Source organism: Eupeodes corollae, chromosome 2 (genome assembly GCF_945859685.1).
Source record: "Eupeodes corollae chromosome 2, idEupCoro1.1, whole genome shotgun sequence".
NCBI classification, from domain to species: domain Eukaryota; kingdom Metazoa; phylum Arthropoda; class Insecta; order Diptera; family Syrphidae; genus Eupeodes; species Eupeodes corollae.
In genome coordinates this window covers 148825141-148847547 of record NC_079148.1, presented here as the reverse complement: position 1 = coordinate 148847547, position 22407 = coordinate 148825141, and the positions used below count along the sequence as shown (strand labels likewise).

Genomic DNA, 22407 nt, shown 5'->3' with positions numbered 1-22407 from the left:
TTAACCGCTTTTTGTTTGGGCTAAGAAAGTTTTGAGTAATAAAGAGAGCGCATTGAAACCAATGCTCCGGCTCGGAAAGTAGATGAAGACCGTGGATCCACCTCAACTTGGAGTGTGCAGCTGGAGACATCTAGCTAGAAGATTGTTGGGTGTGGCTCTATAGTTCACAAAGAACTGTAGTGCCACCTTAGTACCTTAAGTAAGTAAATTCTATATACTTTAACGTTTAATACTGTTTTTCCGAAAAAGTATCGAATTGTACAAGAAAAAATCATGCTTCTGTGAACTTTTTTTTCAAAAATCTATGTAGACTTTTCGAGTAATTTTCAAAAAACTTTACTTCATACACATTTATTCCTCTCCATCAAATTTTTGTATTCTGTTTCAAAATATGAGGACTTTTTAGGAAGTGTTAAGTACGACGAATAAATTTCTCTACCAAAATTCAACTCTTTTGAAGTTAATAACTAATTTTGCAGGATATCGTCTCAATTTTCTTAATTTTTGAATATCCCAAAAATTGGAATTTGGACTTCAAAAATTCCATAAACACTAACGATATTGTCACATTTCTTTCAAAACCATTTTATCGTCAGAAAATTCTACCTTCCATTCAAAGATTGTGCAATATTCTTATTTTGCAGAAATATTGAAAGCTTATTTTTGATTTCCTAAAGAAATTTTGAATTTTGTACCAAGTTGAGAAAATTCTATCGCAGAAATGGTTTTTCCATAACATCATGAACATAAAATTCTCTTTCCTCTATCTTCGAAGCAGAAGCCATTCCCTAACAAAAATTCATGACTTGAGATACTCGTATGTACAATATGCAAATATCATTTCCTTCCTGGAAATTCAAACAAAGTAACATGTTTTCACTGCGGCATGGCATCGGCATCAGCATCATCATCATAAAATCATAATATTCGTCTTTCTATTGTTTGGCTTTTATGATGTTTTTAGACTTATCGTCTTTGCGCCAAGCCAATTGCCATAAACAAAGAAGACGAGCGACGACGACCGAACGACTACTATGGAGAAAAAATTGATCAGCTAAATTTTAAAACCAAAGTTTTAGTTATTCATACACAAAACACACACACAGAGCTATTCAGAGCTTAGTTTCAAAAAGGATATGTGAATACGGTGGACCTGGACATATGGGATTCTTCATCCTTATCTCCTGATAATAATGATGATGAAATGTTAAATTTTAACAGCAAAAACCCATTCAACTGTTCTTGTCATCATCATCTGCATCATCAGGAATATCATCTGCTTCATCGTCAATGAACTTGTGCACTTCCGGCAAAATTCAATAGAATATCAAACTGGAACTTCCGCAGTAAAATGTGTGCTCTTTAGAATATTGTGCACAGGGATGCACATTCAGCCAAACAGCCATTAAAAGGCTTCCATGGCATCGCATCGAATCGCATCGTCAGACAGGCAAGTTAATATATATCTTATGTCCCCGTATACTCGCATAACTACCTCATCTTAGTCCTGGAGAAGAATTCTATGAACATGAACATGAACAGGAACCAGGAACACACACATCAGAGATGGACTGGACATAATGGCTGTTGGGCTTCTATAGCTGCTTCTGCTGACTAAAAACACACAGCACTGCACCCAAACCTAAGTTCAATGCGGACGGACACTCATAAAGGGATTAATGGCACAAAATGGATGTGCATCCTTTTCCTATACATAGGAACAGTGAGGGAAAGGATAGAATATGGGAAAAGGATATCCCTTCTGAATGGATGGAGGAATAACTTTTGAATGGTTGTTTGACTACACTTTCTATCTCTCTCCCTAAAAATTGTCCTCTTATCAAAAGTAAATGGTAGTCAAAGCTTTTCTAATGAGTCTTCTGATGGTTGGTTAGACGACGCAATTTTCTTAACTTTTTTTCCGCTTTCGAATCGTCCTTTTTTTGAAAGACCATCGATTGAAGGCATTTTTTTACGAAAACAAGGATATTTGGACCAGGTAGGAACAATTTTTATTCGAATGAAATATACTTAATTCCTTAAAATGATTTCAGCGAAATGATGATGTTGAAGCCGCCGCGCTGACCGCAGCGCCACAACCACCGCCACCGTTTTGATATTTTGATGGAGTGTATTACGAACGAGGACTTTTACCAAAAAATGTGGTGCACTCAAAGAGCTTAGATGTTTTTTTCAGATTTATTGTAAATGGCCAAATGGAATTATTGTCAATAATCCGTAATTCAATTAAAAATATTTTCTTTTTCAGTATTTCCGTTTTTTTTTAGTTTTGTTTTAACTTTTAAACGGATTTTGATTAATTTTTTTTTGAATTTATATTTTTGTTGGTTGAAAGAGATTATTGGACATTTTGATTAAAAAATAAAATTGCCGAGGCAAATAAAATTTACGAAGTGGGATTTCATTTATTTTTGTTCGTTTTGTTGTGATTTTTTGTTTTGTTCGCAGGTAAAAAAAGGGCTTGAGATGTATGCAGGTAGGTACCTTGTTACTCTCTGCAAAAGCATAGTATAAGTATCTATAGATTGTACATAGGTAAAAGCATATCTAGAGCTTTATTTTTATTAATATTCGATGCTTATAGTGAACCGGATATGGAATATCACAGCCTAAGGAAAATGATGGATGTGTTGTAAAGTTAAAGCCGTTTCCGTTGTTAAAAAAAGTGTAAACTTCACATTTTATAAAAGCTGGAGGCAATGTAAATGCAAACTTAAATCGAGATTTTTAACCTTTTTTTGTCTCTAAAACTTAATTCTTCAAATAAATTTTAGTATTTTTGTTTTCAGACAAATTTTTCATTTCTATTTTATTTATGATTTAGCCTTAAAATTGTTTATTCTGATTTTGTGTGATTTTGTGAGATTTTTAGTAAAATTCATACAAGTTTGACTTTTTAACTAGCCATTGGCAATTATTGTAAAACGGACCGGTGTTTCCTCGAAATGATAATTTTGATATTCTTTAACGTTTCCAAGTTTGCTAGAAATTGAGCGTTTCGTTTTTAAAGAGATGTATGTGTTTGTCTCCGTAAGATCAGGATACTTCTTTCACACTCATATTTCCAAGAACGAGAAGAGATTAAAGGCCCAACTAAAATAGGCATAAACTAGCATATCCGCGCAAAAGTAAACGTGTGAATACAAAGAATCTCAATACGGTTCGTTCAATTTTTCTCAGTTTCGTTAAGCAAACTTAAGCAAGAGCGATCCCAGTCGCTCGCCACATAAGTAAAATTTAACATGTAGATACGTGAGCAAAATTGCATTATGGCTATCCGCAGTAATTTCATAAACTTAATTGAATTTTCGTTGGGTTTTTGACGTAAGCTTATGTTTGCTTATGCCTATTATAGTTGGGCCTCAAGACTACTGCTTTGTATGTTTCTGAGAAACAGTTCTTCCAAAATCGAAAAATTTAAATATCTCTCATTGTTATAAGTTTCTTTGAATGACACATGCATGAAATGTTTCGTCCAAATGTCTGCTTATAATGTTCTTAACAGAACAAATAAATGAAAATGGAAAAAGTAGTGGACCAATATAGCAGCCTTCAGGTACACTTAAAATATTTTCTTAAAATGTTAGAATTTCAGTGCTGAATGTTTCCTTTTGCTTAATTTCTGCTTAAAGTACTTAATCCTACATTAAAAATAATCGATTGAGAAAAAAGATGTGAGTCACATGACTGCCCTCAGAAGTACTTGAACTATTAACTTAGTTGAAATTTCTGTTCTGTAGTGCAGAATGGTTGCCCTTGCTCAAAATATTGTTGATACAGGCAAATGAGACAAAATTCGCTCAAAGCTGAATTTTGATAAAAATTTTAATTTATGCATCCTAGCCCATTCTTAAAAAGAATCTTTTTTTTATTACAGTAGAACAACAACTCAAAAAAAAAGATGAATACAATTATTTTTCAAACTGTCCTGATATCTCTTTCTACTTAAAAACCTTTAAACAAATCTTTATCATGCATATTGGATCAAACACAGTTCTTTCTTTTTCAAAACTTGACAGGAATAATTGGCTGAGAAAACAGATGTGGCCCCATAGAACTGCACTGTGGTACATCTGAAATGTTTGCTTTAAATGCTCATATTGAAATGAAGGAAGCTTATTATTTCAACACATTCGAATTTGTAAATTGAATACATTTTGGAACATTTAAGGCAGTATCCACACTATGTTTGTGAATGGATTGGAAACAAAAGTTAAAGTATTTTTTTTTCTTAAAATACTTTCTTAGTGAATTTAATTTTTTTTCGAAAAACAAATGTAGTGATCAGAGTATCAACAACGATTGTTAAAATTAAAATTCAAATAGTTATGTTCGATTATGGGACAAACACGAATAAACATCATGTTTTAAAACTTTTATATCCGTTTACCCAAAGAGTTTTTATTACGAAAGAAATGTATTGAAGAAGGATTAGAGTTATTTGACGGTCGTATCATCACTCGCCATATCCTTAACAGAACTTGCAAAAACTTATTTATGCTAACCTTTGTTTGTGTTCAAGAAAAACAGTAGATTCAGATTTTATTCACCATTTTCTGAACAAGCAAATTTTTCGAACTTGCTTGTTTTTTTTTGGACGAAATTCCTGAGTGATTTTTAAAATCTGTGTTAAAAAAATTCAAGCGTGAAAGATTGTTTGGGGTAAACTTATATTACTGCTGAATATTCAACCAAAGTTAGCATTTTTCTAAATTGCTAGAGTTTTTTTAAAGCCCTTTCAGTAGTTTGTAAATAAAATTTATTTGAAATCGATTACTTTTCGAGTTCTTGAAATAACTCTGACAAATAAAAGGTATCAGAAACATTGACACTTGATCAAAAACTATGAATTTCTATTATGGAGACCTTTTAATGTCAAAAAATATTTAAATTTTCAAAAAATAAAGACTGATTATCATAACTTACAATAAGAATTCAAAAAATTTAGCGATTAGGTCAAAAGACTCCCGGAAATTCCGCCAGCCGAAATTACCCCGAAATTTTCATTTGATCAAAATCCAAAAACTCTTCACATAAACAAAATTACGTCACACGGAATTAAGCTAAAATTTTCCTTGAATCAAAAGCCAGAAAAATTTCTATTAAAAAAGACACAATATTTCTGACGAAATTTCTAATTTTCTTTCTTTTCTTCCTCTAAATTGTCTGACCTTCTTTTTCTTTTGGATTCTGTCAACTCCTCTCAGGCATAATTATCAATATTTCTGACAAACAAAATTCTGGTTTTCTAAACTATAAAATCAATTTCTGGAGCTGACCGACTTATTTCTTAGGTTCACAAGTAAACAAAATTTCATAGCAAGGCCAACATCATACATCGGAAATATATTGATAACGTGCCAAAACCTTTCTACAGTTTGACTCTTTTTCAAGACTACGTTTTAACCATGGAGAATAATTTTAAGACATTAATCAACAAATGTACGTCCTATTTATTATCAAAAAGTGACTTTTCAATGTTGTTGCTTTATCTTAACTTAAGGGCACATATCTTAATGTTTTAATCTACTTCTTCTGCTTTATCACCTTAACTTAACTTAATGTTTTAATCTGTTTCAATCTCAATAAACCTCATTATAAGTAATTTCTATTGTTTAAAAAATAGAAAAACTCATCTAAAAGCATTTCCGGGATTTTACGGCATGTAGATTTCACCTATTACGTCATCAGGCAACATTGATAAAATCAATGATTTTCAAACTTCTCAAATTGCTTCCAAGATTGTGAAGGATTCTTGAATACCGTAAAGTCAATCCACAAACCCATCATAAATCAGAACTTCAAAAACTCATAACTTCCTGTAACTATCTTAAGCGAGTTGTGGCCAAAAGATTCTTCAGATTTCATGCCTATGCCTATAGCCTATACATTTACCCCTTTTTATGTTTCAACAAACAAAGTTTTATTGCAATCAATAAACTTTACGGTAAATTATGTTCAATTGATTTTCTTCTTATCTGAATTTCAAAAAGATTCAGTTTTCAAATTCAATACGATGCCTTTTATAATCAAAATATGCTTCCATACAATCCTTACCCACAAAAAAGCCTCTTACGTTTTTACGAGTTTATACCTTACCTAACCTACCTACGAGTAAAAGCGTAACTTTCTTCCTCATCACCACAAAATCATTAAGGATATACTCTTTGCTTTGCGTGTGCACGAATACAGAAGCACGTAGCATGGAGAGTACTGAAAGTCGTTGTCGTCGTTGTGAAGGACATACCACAAAATTCTTGTAATCTGCTTCGATTCAACTCAACTTGAGCAGACTCGACTCGAATCGATTCGACTAGGCTCTATTTACGATACGCTCCAATCGTTGGAGATTGTGTATATTCGCCCAATACAAATGTTCTCATTTGAAATTCGATTAAGTGCGGCAAACATTAACCTCAAAAACAAGAAGAAAAAAAGGACGAAAGACCAAAAAGGACGAAAGACCGAAGGGACGGGACCTTTCTATTTTCATTCCATTTAAGGAATACCTGTTATTCAGAATACAAACATCGCAATCCTTCCCTTCCTTCCCATGCATAGGCAAATACCATCAGTGATGATGCATGCAACAAGGACTTGCTTGCAGTACAGTATGGGAATAGAATATCCTGCTCCTGTTTCTGTTTCTGTAAACTGTTTCATTGTTTCATTCCGACAGAAGTTGAACTTCCTTTTGTGTGTGGATATGGTATAGTTTGTGCGTCTCTTCAGTTTTAGAATACTGAAGCCTGAGGTTGAGGTTTTGTTTTCTTCGCTTTGCTCCTCCAACTCAGAGTTAACAACTATCTAACCTCCTTCCCTTTACCTTTGGTTAAAGTGGTAGTTTTGATGCTTTTGATGTCAGCAAGTCCTTTATGTTCGCTCTCATGCAGAATAGTCGTGGCTTTCCTTGGAATTCTGTGCTCCTCAACAAAACCTTAACAAAATGCATGCCTCAATATTACAAGAAGTGAAATACACATACAATTGTTAAAATCACCAACAAAATAATTATTTGCAATGTAAATAAATGTGCATTATCATCATCATCGTCGTCATCGTTAAACACGTAGACAAGAGGATCCTTTGAGTGTTTGAGAGACATAAAGAAAACATTTCCAAGGATGTGCAATGTGCAGTGTGTTGCACATAAGTGGAGAATATATGGCAAAATCATTTGATATGGTTAACCAGGCTTTTTGACTGAGATAAGACTCAGACATTTGCACAGTTAAAAGGACCTTCTCTTTCCCTTAATAATCATTGAAGACAATATTGATGCTTTTCAAAAGCCATCTTCTGTGGTAAGCTGCTAAAGACAACATCAGCAGTCTTATGTGTCTTGTGTAACATTTATACAAAGATTGAGGTTTAATATACTCGTACTTACTTTTAATTTAAATAAAGAACAAATTGACCTTGGTCTTCAATTTATTTAAACAAATAGGACAAAAACACTTACCTTAATGTTTATGCCAGCCATTTCGTAAAACTACTTGCAGGAAATTCTGTTGGGTTTCCAGTTTATCGAAATAGAATTATTCTGGGGTCCTTGAGATGATGTTTTTTTGTAGTGTTGTGTTAAGTGATGGGTTATGCTGTGCTTGAAATGTGGTTGAAGTTGGAATTGGAATGTATGGTTTTTATTCTGTCTTTTCAGATAAGTGTTTGGTGTTTTCTTCTTTTTTGTTGTTCTAACTATTGAATGATTACAATTTTTATAAATTGCATCTATATAGGAAATAATAATTATAAAAGGAGTATCAAGGCAGCAAAAGTGCCTCTACAATATTATTTGCCTATAATTAATTGTTTTTGTTGTGATTTTGAAGTTTCAAAAGTCGATGCTAGGCTTCCATTTTGTTATTGATTTTAAATGCCTGGAAGAAAAAGAGAAAAACAATTATTTAGATATTTTATATAGAAATTATTTTTGTAAAGAATTCTTAAATAAATTGATTTGTCTTCAAAGTTTCTTCAGAAATATATTTTATTTGAAGTTTCAATTGAAGTTTCTAGACATAAAATACTTTACTGTGCAATTCTGAAATTTCTATGATCTTCGTTCCAAAATTCTGTCAGTTTTGTTTTCAATTCGGACTTATCAGAATTTTGTATTAAGAGTTCTGAAAATTGTAAAAACTAAAAATAAACGAACAGGTCCATATTTTTATTGACAGTTTTCTTTTTAGGCTCATTTTGACGTCTAATCAATTTTTCTCTTTCTTAAATAAAAGTAGCAAGCTACCAATATTAAGTTTTTTCTTAATATTGGTAGTAGGGTGAAAAAATGATAAGATGTCAAAATGAGTTACCTCAAAAGTTGTATTGCCGGATGGCCTCAATCATAGAAATAAGTTTAACTGATCCTTCAGACCCGTTTTTAATACTCAAAGAAAAATATAGTATCATACAATTGTGGTATAACCTTAAGGCACTTTCATTGACATTATTATTGAACACATCCGATTTTGTAAGATCTAACTTAATGTTTATATTATTTTAGTGACGAAAATACTACCATCCTTCTTCTAAATTTAAAGGACTTGTGACCAATTCCTTAATATTTTTAAAACGCGATCTTATAAGTCTGGATTTATCTTTTTTAAATATTTGGAACTCGAGAATTTCTTCCGATTCTGTAATTTCCTTAGAACTAGATGTTATTGAGTTTTAAGGTGTTTAATCTCGGTTTTAAAAAATAAGATCGAACTAATTGACATTAAGATTACTTGTTTGTCAGGTTAGATTTGTTGGTAAACAATTTTGAATTAATTGTAATTTCTCGAGCAGTCATTGCCGATTTGATGCTGATACCCTCCTTGTTCTTAAAACTTCAGCTAACTTCAATATATCTAGCACAGCAGTTAATCTAATGGGAGTGGACAGTTCCTCTCGAATAGCATGCAATTCACAATTGAAAACGGGTTTTGATAAAAAGGAAAATAACTGACGTATTATGTTTAACTTCTATCACACATTTCAAAAATATTCGATTTATCGATTATTGTTCTACGTTCAAGTCGTTCTTCTCTATTTTCTTCACCCATCCACAGCGCAAGCGAATACATTTTATTAACTTTTTATTGAATTTTATATTTTCTCTTCAAAACCTAAATTTCAACTTCCTCGGCTTATTTTTGATTTGATTTGATTTTGTTTTTTGTATGTTTGCTTTGACACATCTCATTAGAAATACTTCGAGACTCGGCAAATCTATTCTATAAATAGCGAAAGTACTAGATGATTGTTTTGTTCGATTTGAACATTTTACAGAGTACGAATTTATAAACGATTCGAATCGGATTGGCTTTCGAAACGCATTAAAAGGTAGGGACCTGGATTTTCCCTAGTCTGAATCTCCTTGTTTGAAGTTGTGAAGTTCTATCTCAAACTGAGTTCTCAGTGTTTTAACAACAAAACATATTAATTATATTGCGATAACTCTAAGATCAAGGTATTTGGCTCAAAACATATGTTTGAAACAATAGGCCGCACTTGACTGCATGATTCTTACTTTCAAGAGGCAGTTTTGTAATGGTCGTTTTTTTTTTGATTCGATTAGAGAATAGTCTTGAGTTATTTTTAAAAATTAACAAGAAGATATTGGAGGAAAACGCCTTGATCTATAGACTTAGAGTGACTGACGAAGAATTTATATTTTAATATAATAATGACCTTGAACACCTAAGCCTAGATTTATCTAGGATTGCTTAGATAAAGACATTTTGCAAATAAACATATGGGCTAAGATATCATCGGATATGAAAGCTTTAAAGTTTTTGTATAAGGAGCTGGATTGAAAATGTTTGAAATCAATGCCTTATTTCAGAATCTGGGTTATGCAATACATTTCACGACTGCTGGAATATTAAACCACATGCAACATTTTAAAAACTGATTTTCGAATGTCTAATAGTTTAAAAAAAAAGTTATCGAATTTAATTTATTCAAGAAGGCATTTTAACGAAAATTAATTGAAATAATTTGTATTGTTAGTTCAAAATATACGAAAATCAAATTAATGTTTTATTGAAATAAGACACCGCTAAGGCATAATGATTTTTCCCAGTCATAATCTTTGGTTAAATAATTTTTGAGGTTCAGTGGACCATTGACATTTTTTAAAAACATCGAATTTTTCGAAACCTTTAAAGTGGTCTTTTATGTTTTGTTCTCATTTTCATCTTTACACATTCTTTTTTTTTTTTGGGATTCTTTTTAAATCAACGTTTATTAAATTTTAAATTCTTTGAAATCATTACAATGAAACCCAAAACAATAGTTTTTATGAAAAATTAACTTATTGCAATAAATGTTCTACATTTTTTGTCCTCCTTGAAAGTGAAGTCAACTGTAGTGCAGTGGATATATCCAGTTTTGTGTTATTTGTTCTGAATGAAATCGTGATCCAAATTTTCATATCTATATTAATATTTAATAGCAGAAGAGTTTGCTTGTTTGTTTGTTTGTATGTTTGAACACCCTAATTTCAGAAACTATTTGACCCGATTTGAAAAATTCTTTCAGTGTTTCATAGCCCATTTATTGACGAAGATGATACGTTATTCGTTGTAAGTATTTAATTTAAAAGAAATTTGTGAGTATCATAGAAGAAATGTCTGGTAAAACTCTTTGCTTCGACGAAAGACACATCGTTTCATAAACTGTAGTTAAATTCAAACGAAAATATTTCTTCTTTGTATTAAATTAAGGACCAAATACATAAGTCTTATCGCATATGTGAAACGATCTATTTTGACGAGCTTAACAATCACATTTTAAAATAAAGACTTCTCGAAAATGAAAAAAAGAATAGGTTGATCATTCACAATTCTGCATATAGTTTTGATAAAGATTTTCATAAATATACAATATCAAATACATTTTGTAGGACTAACTTTCCTTCACAAATATTATCTCAGAACCAAACTCTTCTTATATTCCTCCAAAATCTCCAACAAACTGGAATCCTATAGAAAACCAAAATAGAATCGTTGATATTTCACTCTCAAAAGAACAACTTCGCTTTTCTTCAATTGCAAACTTAAGTTTTTATAAGATTGCGTGGTTACACGCCAAATTCTTAACTCTCAAAAACTTTGTCCTTCGAATTTGTTTAACTTATGCAAAGCAACCATCATCATGATTACCCATATTCAACCTAAACCACTTTTTCGTCCTTTCTGCGACAGAGGCATTTTTTTTCTTTTGTTGTATCTGCGATGCAATAGTCCACGATTATAGAAATGTAAATGGAAACTATCATCGCGCCTTCTTCTTTCAAAATCCAAAAGCTTAACCAACCAATTTGAAATTCTTACACCTTGGGGCAATAGTTTGCTCCAAATCGCAACCCCTTCTTTATATTCTTCTTTAACTTTGGTTTAGTCTTGTTCCTATTTTATACACACGAAGGAGCCACACAAAAACCATAAGCACACAAAAAACTAATTTCATATGAATGAGAGAGGAGCAGGAGCAGAAAGTTCACATCACAGAGCATCATTTTGGGAAACTCACGTCTTGAATCCTCCGCACGTCATCGTCATCGCTGTTTTCGCCCGTCGTCGGTCCTGTCCGCCCTGCACAGTTGAAAAACAACAGAGGAGAAAGTACTCATCAGGCTCATGTCATGAATGATTCAAAAATGACCACCTTCTTGATGACTATGATGGGATTGTGGTTTAGACATCCTTCCATCCTATACCCAATCTTCCCACTCCCTCCACTTCGCATATATGCATCAGATTTAGATCTTGGAGCATCTGCATGTGGGTGTATCTATAGTTGGCTGTGTAATTTAAAGTTAACTCCTCACCCATCAAACACCATCAGAAAAAGGGGTAATGGCAGTGCTCTGGATTCTGGAACACTAAAATACCTAAATCGCTGCTGGGTCTAAAGTAGCTAAGCATCAGCAGCAATCGCCCTTCAAGTTCGCCCATGGTTTCTATACTCGCTCGTATCTATATGGCATCTCTCTGACGTTGGAAACACATCCGATCCCATACCATGCCTCACTTCCACTTCTACTCCTCGTCGTCCTCGTATGCCAGAGCCAGTGGAGCGCCCTGCTTCATACGATGTAATTTCGTTTTATGATTTTTACTGATGTTGAAAGTTTCCATTTTGTGAGAGTCATTGCAAAAAAAAAGGCAATGATGCTCATTTCGTTTTGAGTTGTTCAATGTTCTGTTCAGTGCTTTTGCCTTGGCTGATGGTTGGCACTTTGGAATGGGCTATAAACTGGACACAGGACAGGACATGGATACAAAAGTTGAATTTGGGAGGCTCATAAGGGGAGTGAACTTTGCCTGATGGCTCATTCGTTCGGTCTTGTGTATATCGTCAATGACCTCGTCATCTGCATCCGAATCCGAATCCAAAAGCATCATCAACATAATTATCATCCCTTTCCATTGTTTTGCGTGATTCCATCATCGTAACACAAATTTCTAGATTTTAGTCCGTGCGCATAGAAAAGTGGCCCCAATCAACTAGATACAGTACAGATGCACACAGTTCATACAAAATATTTATTATTGTGTAGGTAACGTAAATTGAAGTTATTTACATCGCAGGATTGCCATATTCAAAATTCGGCTGTAAGAAGCTTAAAATGACAGAACTATCAAAATTTTGCTCAAAATAGCCCAAATTTAAATATCTTATAAAATAATTAAAATTAATATAAATTTCTCATCTATCTTTATGAACACAAAATGAAAATGTTATTTTGCGTAATACAAATGAAATATAATTAAAGCAACCAGATTGTAAATAGAAGGTGGGCTATTTGAGCTACAAATGTGTTTTAAACTGGGCTATAGCAAAGTTGTACGCATCCCCTCTTCTATCCTTTTCTTATATAGCCAAGTATATAATTCATTTTAAACTATTTAAATAAAAAGAGATTCTCATTGAAGCTGCCAGATCTTTTGTTGAAATTGGGCTATTTGGGCTACAAACATGTTTTAAGTAAAATTATGGAAGTATTTCATGACATGGCAAAGCTGTATACATTCATTTGTTTACCCTTTTCTTAAAACGCCAATTATATAATGCATTTGGAGTGCAGGCCAAATATAAAATTGAGCTACAAGAAACTAAGTACGATAGGACAATTATAATTTTGCTCAAAATAGCCCAAATCTAATCTTGACTGAAATTTTTTCCCAAACACTTTTTAAGAAATAGTAATAAGTAATATTGTTAACTCATCTTTTTTTATGAACACGAAATGAATAATTTACCATTTTTCATGAAATTAAGCTACAAATATGGGTTAAACTGGGCTAATAAGCTAATTCATCCTTTGGTAACCCTGTTTACATCCCCTGTACTACCCTTTGCTTATATCTTTAAGTATATAATGCATTTTAAACTAATTCAAGTTCGCAAGGCTGGCAGGAAGGCAGGCAGGCCGGCCAGGCAAATAATCTCTGTTCGAGTTGATGGGATTTGCTTCGGAAATTTATTTAAAAGGATTACAACTCAAGCGTTTGTGAGTGAATGCACAGCACAAGCACCAGCGCATATATATGTATGTATACATTGTATAGTGCACATTTCGATTAGCACTTAATTCTGTAGCTTAATCAAAGCAATGTGATCTATACAACCAACCCAACGCAATGGCAAGCCTTATAGATAGAGTAGGTACATGTACTCTATCTGCAACTAGCTACTTTGTATTCTATAATATGTAGCCTATACGCAAAATACGATTGGACTATTGTGTTAGGTTTTGGTTAATTAATAGTAATTGCGATTTACGAAGAATTACAGGATTTCGCGACTATATACTAAGAGTTGATGTGTTTTTGAACATACTTCTATATAAAGTTCAAATGTATATACAAACATTGTTACATATATTTAACATTAGTGATAATTAAAAATTCGTACAGGTTTAGGTTAAGTTATGTTAGGTAGGTTTGCACTTTAATTGGTGGATCGTATTTAATGGATTCTAATGCAATCAAATTGCACTTCCGTTGTGATTAGAACAAGTGGTAAAACCATAGTCATTGTTTTTTTTTAACTGCACCATTTCAATTCAGTGCACTTCACTTCCGAGAACCGAGCGATTTCACTGAGAAAAAAATCAGCTGATTTAAAAATTGTTGTGAAACCCCATTTTCAAATTTAAACGTCAAAAAAGTCAAAAGAAAAATTAAATTGAGTCCAATTTTTATAAATGGTCTTTCGATGGTTGTTGTTTAAGGTTTGACAGTTAAAAATGTCAAAGTGTTGTTACAATTTACCATGAATCGTGTAGTATCAGAACGTATAAAAACAATAAGTATGCAAAAATGGCAAATCCAACATTTCAGATAGTAGCAGTAAACCTTTTAACTTTTGACATCTCTGCATAAGGTCTCTGTGGCGACCTTGTCAGTAGGAGATACACTGTATCATATTGATTAAAGTTGCAAAGCATTTAATTGTTATTGAGATTGTTATTGAAGAAATAATAAATAAGTTTTAGTTTTGTTTTGATTATGGAATAGTTGTGTTGTGTTGTTTAGAATTGGAAAATACAGGTTAGTACAGTTGGCGACGAGGTTGAAATGAAATATTAATATATATATATATATTATAGATATATATATATGTATATATATATTTTATTTTTATTTTTCCAGAACAAAAAGAATTTTTGTTTACGATTTAAAAAAAAAATCGATCAAGGGTTACATTCAATTGTTGACCAAAGGCATTAAATTGCTATAAAAGAACCGGAAGGTATGATCATTTAATTGAATATATTTGTGCTTACTACATTTACATTAAATTGTAGGATTGGTGGTGCATTTAATTGTTAACTAAAAAAAAAGGAGATGATGAGCGCCTCAGGAATAAAACCTTTTCTTTGTGAGACCATCGATAAGTCTTTGATGAGGTCAGAATGGGAAAAGTGGTATCGCTCATTTGTTCTTTATTTGGAGTCGGAAGAAATTATCGATGCAGTTAAAAAGAAAAATAAGCTTTTGCATCTTGGAGGACCGCAGTTGCAAGAGGTAATTTTTAATATCCCTGGAGCATTGGTCAGTTGTGTTACTACTGGGGACGATATTGTTTCTGAAGATGTATTCAAGGTGTTAGTAAAAAAGCTAAACGAATATTTTTCTCCAAAGAGAAATTCAACGTTTGAAAGACATTTGTTCAGAACGCTGAAGCCGGATGATGGGGAGAATTTCAATAAGTTTCTTTTACGGCTACGCAATCAAGCAGCTAAATGCTCTTTTGGTGAAACAAAGCAAGAGATTTGTGAAATAAATATAAAAGATAAAGTTATAGACGCATGGGCTTCTAGAGATTTAAAGAAACGATTGTTAGAAAAGGAACACTCTTTAGAAGAAGTGTTAGAGATGTGCCAAGTACATGAACAGATTGCAAGCCAGACAGATTCGATGGCTATAATTCCGTCGTCAAGTGGGATTAACAGTATCCACCCTGCTCATAAACGAAATGGTCCAAACGAAGATAGAGAATGTCAGAGATGTGGACGAATGGGTCATTTATCAAATAGTGTTTACTGTGCAGCTAAAAATAGCAAATGCAATAGTTGCGGACGTTTAGGTCATTTTGCTAAGAAATGTAAGACAAAGTCCGACAAGCGGAAAAACACTTTTGATGATGGTTTTGTCCATAAGAAAACAAGATTTGGGCCATCGAATATAAGGTTTGTAGAAAAAGTAAAATCAAGCGATAACCATGATGAGCATTACTGTTTCCAAGTGGCGGAAGATTTTGTTGAATCTTCAAGTGCGAATATAATGTGTTTCATAGGAAATTGCAAACTTTTAATGCTCATCGACTCAGGATCACGGTTCAATCTAATAGGAGAAGAAGACTGGGAAAAGTTGCGCCAAACATCAGCATTAATTAATGTTCGAACAGAATCGGAAAATCGGTTCAGGGCATACGCTGCTAAGGAGATGCTTGAGGTTAGAACTGTTTTTGAGGCCCCTATTAGCGTTGACTGCCGCAATGAGTCGATGGCATCATTCTATGTTATTAAGAACGGCAAACAATCACTCCTGGGCCGTGATACCGCACTTAAATTAAAAGTATTAAAATTAGGAGTTGACATAAACCATCTAGATGACAATCGTGTTTTTCCGAAGATAAAAGGGATACGAGTACAATTAACTATAGATAAAGCATTTAAGCCGGTGCAGCAACCATTGCGCCGTATTCCGTCAGCTTTGGAAGAAAAGGTGGAAAATAAACTAAAAGACGCACTGGAAAAGGAAATTATCGAGCCTGTCTACGGTCCAAGTTCATGGATCTCTCCTATAGTGTTAGTCTTTAAAGAGGACGGAGATATTCGTTTGTGTGTAGATATGCGTCGAGCAAATGCAGCCATCTTGAGAGAAAATTATCCACTCCCTACATTTGACACTCTTATGACCAAACTGAAAGGTGCTCAGTTTTTATCACGCCTAGACCTTAAAAATGCATATCATCAACTAGAGCTGACTGAAGATAGTCGAGAAATAACAACATTCATTACCCATAAGGGATTGTTTCGGTATAAACGATTATTATTTGGAGTAAATTCAGCTCCCGAGATATTCCAAAAGACAATGGAAAATATCTTGGCTCCCTGTCAAAATGCAATGAATTATTTGGATGATATAATTGTTTTTGGACTCACTGAGGAGGAACATGACAGAGAATTAAGGTTAGTGTTGAAAATTTTTAAAGACATGAATGTTTCCCTCAACAGGGACAAGTGCAGTTTCAAAGTTGATGAATTGAAGTTCTTGGGCCATGTTTTAACTACGGCTGGAATTAGTGCAGACCCCAACAAAGTTAAAACGATCTTGGAATTTCGGTCTCCAAACACAAAAGAAGAAACAAGGAGTTTTTTGGGTCTTGTCACTTATTTAGGAAAGTTTATTCCAGATTTGGCAGATACAACTGAACCGTTATGGAAGCTTATCAAAAAAGATATTCGATTTATCTGGGGTGAGAAAGAGGAATATGCGTTCAAGCGTTTAAAACAGTCATTAGCGAAAATACCGATGTTGTCTTATTTTAACCCCAAGAACCGTACTCGTTTAGTTGCTGATGCAAGCCCTGTTGCTTTAGGAGCAGTTCTCTTACATTTTCATAATGATTGTCCTGAAGTAATTTCGTTTGCTAGCAAAAGTCTTTCTGCGGTGGAAAGGAGATATTCCCAGACTGAAAAAGAGAGTTTGGCGTTGGTATGGGCAGTTGAACGTTTTTATTATTACCTTGCAGGAATAGAATTTGAACTTGTAACGGATCACAAACCTTTAGAGGCTATATTCAAGCCTACCTCGAAACCTCCTGCTAGAATCGAAAGATGGGTTCTACGACTTCAGTCTTTTAAATTTAAGGTGATCTTTCAAGCGGGAAAATTGAATATCGCAGATTCATTGTCAAGATTGTGCAAGATTGAAGATACTGATTCTTTCGACAGGCATTGCGAGTACAATGTATGTACACTGATAGAAAATGTGGTACCACGTGCTCTTACAATAAGTGAAGTTGTCAGAGAAAACGCAAATGATCAAGAGATTATGGAAGCGGTAGAAAATATAAAGAAAGACGATTGGACAGCCAGTAGTAAAAATAAGTTGTTTCCATTTCGATTTGAACTTTGTACTTTGGGAAACATTTTACTTCGTGGCTCCAGGCTTGTCATACCAAAATCACTACGATCTAGGGTACTAGAACTGGGTCACGAAGGCCATCCAGGAGAGACAGCAATGAAGCGGAGACTGCGGTTAAAGGTCTGGTGGCCATTAATGGACAGGGAAGTGGAATCATTTGTAAAACTTTGTCGCGATTGCCTTTTAGTTTCAAGACCGACTCCACCTGTGCCAATGCAGCGACATGCTTTTCCGGACGGACCCTGGCAATGTGTAGCAATGGATTTATTGGGTCCATTACCAAATTACGATTTTGCTTTTGTTATCATTGATTATTATTCAAGATACCAGGAGACTAAGTTTGTAAAAAAAATTACATCCTCCGAAATAATTGGTATTTTGGAAGAAATTTTCTGTAGATTGGGATATCCTAAATCTATAAAAGCAGATAATGGTCGACAATTTGTAAGCAGTGAATTTAAAGGCTTTTGTGACAAGAACAACATTGATCTGATAACATCACCTCCTTACTGGCCACAGGCCAATGGCGAAGTTGAAAATATGAATAAATCTATTTTGAAGCGACTGCAAATAGCTCATGGAAAAGGGGCGGACTACAGAAAAGAAGTACAGAAATTTACTCTTATGTACAACGTGACACCACATGGTACAACGGGTAAATCGCCTTCAGAGCTTCTTTTTAATAGGAATATTAGAGACAAAATTCCCTCTGTACAAGTTGTAAGTGAAACTATTTTAGATTCAGAGGCTAGAGATTTAGACAAGATTAACAAACAAAAAGGAAAGGAGAGAGGAGATAGAGTTCGTGGTGCAAAGGAATCGGATATTTTCATTGGCGATAAAGTTTTACTTCGTAATTTAATTCCTCAAAATAAACTTACAACAGCTTTCGATTCAACTGAATTCAAGGTGATGGAACGGAATCGAAACGAAGTAGTACTACAAGGAGATGATGGCAGAATTTTTAGGCGAAATTTAAACCATGTGAAAAAAATACCAATGCTGCATCAGACTGAAATCAAAACAACAAATAATGAAGATATTTTGGAACAGCCAAGCAATGAATCCAACAATGATGTTGAAGAGACCACCGAACCAAGAAATTCGGGGTTGAAGCTGAAGCTTAAAAATATAGGAGGGATGTGGCGACCTTGTCAGTAGGAGATACACTGTATCATATTGATTAAAGTTGCAAAGCATTTAATTGTTATTGAGATTGTTATTGAAGAAATAATAAATAAGTTTTAGTTTTGTTTTGATTATGGAATAGTTGTGTTGTGTTGTTTAGAATTGGAAAATACAGGTTAGTACAGTCTCTTGACATAAAGCGTGTTTTTTTTAAAGGAATGGATTTCAAGAAGAAACAAAACACATATAATTAATTTGTACCATTCTCATTCTTACTCCAAACTTTGCCTTCAACCACGAATTAATCTACATAATTTAAAGTATGCTCTTTTTCGTTCTTTTTAGATCTCAAGCAGTATAGGGATAAAAGGTTTTCTTGCTTCAACAACGGATTTTAGTAAGTCTTCGGTGATAGTGTAATATAATTCGTTTCTTGTCATACCTTTTGAAAGGTAAGTCTAATTCGTTTTATTTGTACATCTATTTTCCTGCCTGGACGAAAACCGCTTTCTATTTTAATTTCTATTATATTAAACTGTTTGTTGGACTTGTTAATCATTTCAATAATCATCAGCAAGTGTTCCTCTGTAGTGCGTTCTTTTTCGTCTACTTTAAGAATTATTATATTGTTTTTTCCTATTGTCAGTTCTAGTTGTGTGGCTGGTCTTTCAAGTTTGGCATAAATTACTTCTTGTTTTTCTATAATTGACCCTTGTGTTACAACATTTTTTTAAAAGTTTTTCAATCTTTACTGAAAGACCTTTTCATCAGCGTTTTTTATTGTTTTTCCTAAGCGTCATTTATATTTAAAAATATGTCTTTTATCTGTTCTTCTAGGACAGTTTTTAATATATTTAGAGAAATATCTATTTCTATTTGTAAGACTTGCAAAGTTCGACTTTGGAAGGCAGCACTGGTTATCAGGCATTATATCTTCCAAAAAATGGTTTTGTGTCTAACACTAGATGGCCATGAGTTCAGTGTAGTTAAGGAGATGTTTGTGCTTTGCAGTGACGTCTTTAGTTTATTTAACTTTTGACGTTTGAGATTTGTTTATTTTATGATTTTTCCTGATGACTGTTAGAAGACCCTTTCTCCATTGAAATCTTAACTATTCAAATACAAAATAAGAAACATCTCTGTGGACCAATATAAAATTGGAACACTAATCTTTTGGCTTGAAAGACGTACCTCTTAAAAGAGACAAGCCAAGCAATCTCCAATTTTAGGGTTCCAAGGCATCAATTGTCCCGCGCTTTTCTATGTAAGTAGACAAGTGATTTCTTAAAACCCAACAGAAAATACTCCAACGTTGTTAAATTGGACGAAGAACTATTATTTTGGTAATAAGTTCGCAAGATTTACAAACGTTGTACATCAATAATTCTATTTTGTATGAAATGGCAAGCCAAACTAATCAGAAATCAAGTGACAGCAGCTGTGAAAAAAGACCAACTGCGAAAAAAGATTTAGCTGTTTTTGAAGATTGCGGCTTTGTTTGCAACTTATTCACAGAGATGCGACTTAAAAAAGCATGATGATTGTCTTCAGTGGTTGCGTTCAATCTTGTGTTGGATAGGGTATCTTGGATAGGTAGATTTTTAGATACCTTGTTGAATGAGTTTGATAGCTGTATTGGGATAGCTGTCAAAAAATTACAAAAACTTTCAGCTGTTAGCAAAAAGCAGAGAAACATTTAAGCTTCGAAGTCAAAGTTCTTGTAAGATAAAACATAATTACCTTCTTAAGTTAGGAGGCAAAAAACTTCTTAATCGTCTATTATGTAGAGAACATCCTCAAATACAACTTCAACTAAGATTTTGTATCTTTTTGCTTACCAACGAATACAAAAATCAGAACTCAATTTTTAACCATGTGTTGAATCAGCTGTTCTGTCAGATATCTACATACCCCAGAAATTCTTGAACACCTTTGGATTCCTTTTTTGACATCTCAGCTGTTTTTGATCAGCTGTTATTTTACACGTAAAATACTAACGAAAAGGTATCCGAATACCCTATCTATCTGAGATTGAACGCAGCCAGTGACTTATTAAAAGAAAATAATTTGACAGAAAGTAAAAAAAAAAAACAATATAGCCACCACGAGCTGTCAAAACCAATCCGGCCTTATTGGAAAACCCTTTACAAAGCTGTTTGTCTATTTGCTTTAAATCTTAGTTGCATTTGATTGGTTTTAGAAATTCCCATTTTTTGTTAAAACCAAAATTAGTTGAAAAGGCTTGATAACATGAAAACAATTAATTTTACAAAAATTATTGTTAAGAACTTTTTTAAAGGAAATTCAATTTTCTACAAAAATATTTACGGATTCATCTAAAGAATTTAGAACTTTGTTGTGTATGGTTTTAGTCAATTTAAACCGTAAATGAGCAAGTTCTATAATTCCATTGTCCAATTCTTCAATTTGTTGTTTCAAAAAATTGGCAAATAACCCTCAAAATAAAATAAAAACAGAACACCATGGATGCCCTTTTACTTTCACAGTGATGCTTCGTCCTTGGCAATTATTTCCGCTTACATTATTCATATATCTCAAGAAATATGCCTTAATTTTTGTTGGTTGGTTGTAAGCTTACTGCACTTAAGACAGTTTGACCTTTAATTGAGAGGAGGAGGATTTTGTTGTGAATAAAATTTTGTCAGGACGAAGTGGTTATTTACAACAACATTCAAGGGATTTATAGCTCCTCGTAGAAGAAAAAGAACGTAATCTTTTAACCTAAATGAAAGGACATACATCATGCAGTGAAGGCCCGCGCGCGAACGAAACGAAACATCAGCACTTTACCAAGGACCTTATATACAACGATCTCAGAGAATAAAAAGAAGACATTAAAATATTCATGTTCATGTTTACCAACTTCGACTTGAGTAGTTTTATTTTAAACCAGTCCCACTGTTACTGTAATAAGCAGAAAATCCATTGTACCATTGGGACATGGGACTTTATATTCTCTATAAATGTATGTAGGTACATAGGAACAGGAAGGACTATGAAGGAGTAGGACCAAACCTCGTTTTTTTGTGTTGTATTTTTCTTACACTATGCGCGCTCTATATGATGATGGGATAGGTTGTGTAGGGTATAAAGGAACCAGAGATAGATAGAAAAGGTAAAGGAAAAGGATATCTCGGGTATTCTATTAGTAACACTCATATAAAGCTAGTTTTAGTTTCTTATGTGTCGTGTCGACATAGTCATAGAGCTGTCGTCGTCGTCGGTAAGGTGGTGGTTGCCAACAATGTCATTGGGTTTCATTTTAATTTTATCTCTCGTGTCGCTCACCGACAACTTCAACGGTGCGGCGACGATGACGACGGATGAAGATGAAGACGACAGAGACGACGACGACAGAATGGACGACCTGAGGTCCTGATGGGGAAAATAATTCCATGTCGATGTTGACAGCTTCAGCTTTAGCTGATGTCATCGCGTTGTAGTATTCCTATTCTTTTAACTTTTCTATACTTCGACTTTGACGTTGTGTCATTGCAGTGGGCCTTCGAGGTCATTCGTCCTCGTTTCCATTTCAATTTTATTCAACATAAGTCTTTCAGCACCACCACCGAGCTCCAAGCTC

General features: G+C 33.6%; 1 protein-coding gene across 1 annotated transcript in view; it reads right to left on the bottom strand.

Moving 5' to 3' along the window:
- The window catches only part of LOC129945291 (glucose transporter type 1), a 129456-nt gene that overhangs the window by 97690 nt on the left and 9359 nt on the right, over positions 1-22407 (bottom strand). Inside the window, exon 2 of the mRNA XM_056054948.1 lies at positions 7484-7901. The gene's annotated coding sequence lies outside the window, so the exon portion shown is untranslated. The remainder of the gene's footprint in view (positions 1-7483; positions 7902-22407) is intronic.